The sequence below is a fragment of the Lathyrus oleraceus genome, chromosome 2 (genome assembly GCF_024323335.1).
Source record: "Lathyrus oleraceus cultivar Zhongwan6 chromosome 2, CAAS_Psat_ZW6_1.0, whole genome shotgun sequence".
Lineage (NCBI taxonomy): Eukaryota > Viridiplantae > Streptophyta > Magnoliopsida > Fabales > Fabaceae > Lathyrus > Lathyrus oleraceus.
Window position 1 is genome coordinate 154,524,262 of NC_066580.1, and position 2,095 is coordinate 154,526,356.

General features: G+C 41.4%; 1 non-coding gene across 1 annotated transcript; it reads left to right on the forward strand.

The window, feature by feature from the left end:
- The first annotated feature begins 1,024 nt into the window (after nt 1-1,024).
- LOC127124263 (small nucleolar RNA R71) lies at nt 1,025-1,131 on the forward strand. Its single transcript, XR_007803881.1, has one exon. It is a non-coding gene; the product is annotated as a small nucleolar RNA R71 (small nucleolar RNA).
- Nucleotides 1,132-2,095: the final 964 nt, after the last annotated feature.

A 2,095-nucleotide genomic window follows, 5' to 3' on the forward strand; every position in this document is an offset into this window, starting at 1 on the left:
TAGCCTTTGAGGATAAGGGATAGGTGGTTTGTAAGGCGGTGGAGGTACATAAGGTTCTTCTTTTTTTTCTACGGTTTCCTTATTACACTCTTCCTTTTCCTTAGGTTTACCTTCTTCCTCAGTTGACTTTTTAGAGTTTTGGTTCTCAATCCTTGGGTCAGATGGTCCTTCTACCTCTGTACCACTTCGTAATATAATTGCATGAGCGTGGCCTTTCGGATTAGGTTGTGGCTGTCCAGGAAATGTACCAGTTGAGGCAGCAGTAGACGCTTGTTGTTGAGCTACTTGCGAGATTTGTGTTTCAAGCATTTTGTTAAGGGTAGCTAGGGCATCTACTTTACTTGCTAGTTGTTTAATTTGTTCGCTAGTGTGTACATTCTGGTTTAAGAACTCTTTATTGGTTTGCTGTTGAGAAGCTATGAAGTTCTCCATCATGATTTCCAAGTTGGATTTCCTAGGAACGTTATTGTTAGGTGTAGATGGGGTCGGCTTTTGATATCCAGGTGGTACAGCTAGAACTTGACTGGGTGCTTGACCTGGTGCGTATAAAGCGTTGTTACTTTTATACGAGAAATTAGGATGGTTCTTCCAGTTTGAGTTATAGGTATTCGAGTAAGGATTTCCTTGAGCATAGTTCACCTGATCTGTTTGAATTCCTGTTAGGAGTTGACAATCTGTAGGGGTGTGAACTTGAATTCCACAGACCTCGCAATTTTGAGTTACGGCAACCACGGTGGCTGGAGGTGATACATTTAAACTTTCAATTTTCTGGGCAAGAGCATCCACTTTTGCATTAACATGATCAAGGCTACTTATCTCGTACATGCCACCTTTTGTTTGAGGTTTTTCTACCACTGTTCGGTCGTTTCCCCACTGATAATGATTTTGGGCCATGCTCTCGATAAGTTGATAAGCGTCGGTGTAAGGTTTATCCATAAGCGCACCACCGGCGGCGGCGTCTATTGTTAACCTTGTGTTGCACAAGAGACCATTGTAGAAGGTGTGAATTACTAACCAGTCCTCTAAACCATGGTGTGGGAAAAGTCTCATCATGTCCTTGTATCTTTCCCATGCTTCGAAAAGAGATTCGTTATCTTTTTACTTAAATCCATTTATCTGGGCTCTCAACATAGCTGTTTTGCTTGGAGGAAAATATCGGGCAAGAAAGACTTTCTTCAACTCATTCCATGTGGTGACTGAGTTGGAAGGAAGAGACTGAAGCCATCTTCTAGCTTTATCTCTTAACGAGAAAGGAAAGAGACGAAGTCGAATTGCCTCTGAAGTGACACCATTAGCTTTAACAGTGTCAGCGTATTGGACAAATACAGATAAATGAAGGTTTGGATCCTCGGTAGGATTTCCAGAAAATTGATTATGTTGCACTGCCTGCAACAGCGAAGGTTTAAGTTCGAAGTTGTTCGCTTCGATTGCGGGTGGAACAATACTCGAATGCGGCTCATCCTGCGATGGGGCAGCGTAATCTCGAAGAGCACGAGCTGGTTCGGCCATCGCTGGTATCGTTAAAGGAAGGAGATTTTTGAGATCAGGAACTTCGATTGGAGGAAGATTGTTTCTAGCACGATACTCCCGAATTCGTCGTAATAATCGGAGATATCGTTCGACGTCGTTGATTTTTAAGTAGTACGGCTCGCCTTGTGAGCGAGTGTGTGGCATACAAATCAACGAAAAAGGGAAAAAATAAAAATTGCCTTAGTCTCTACAGCGTAACAGAAGAGTTACGATATCGACTAAATAAAAGTCCCCGGCAACGGCGCCAAAAACTTGGTCGCGACTTTATGAGTCTATCGGGGTACTAACTGCAAGCGCACAGTCTAATCGCGTAGTTTTAAAAGATATCGATCCCACAGGGACTTAATGAATCAATCTACCATTTTTCTAGGGTTACTGCGTAAAGCTAAGGCGAATGATACTTTAATGATTAGGGGGAAAAAATAAAACTAAATTTGGATCTAGATAAAATATCAAATAATATGGATATCAGTATGTAGTTCGTCGTATTTGGGGAATCAAATCTTCGTTGGTCTTTTTCTTAATTTTAAAATAAGTCTTTTCAGTAGACACTATTAATTAAAAG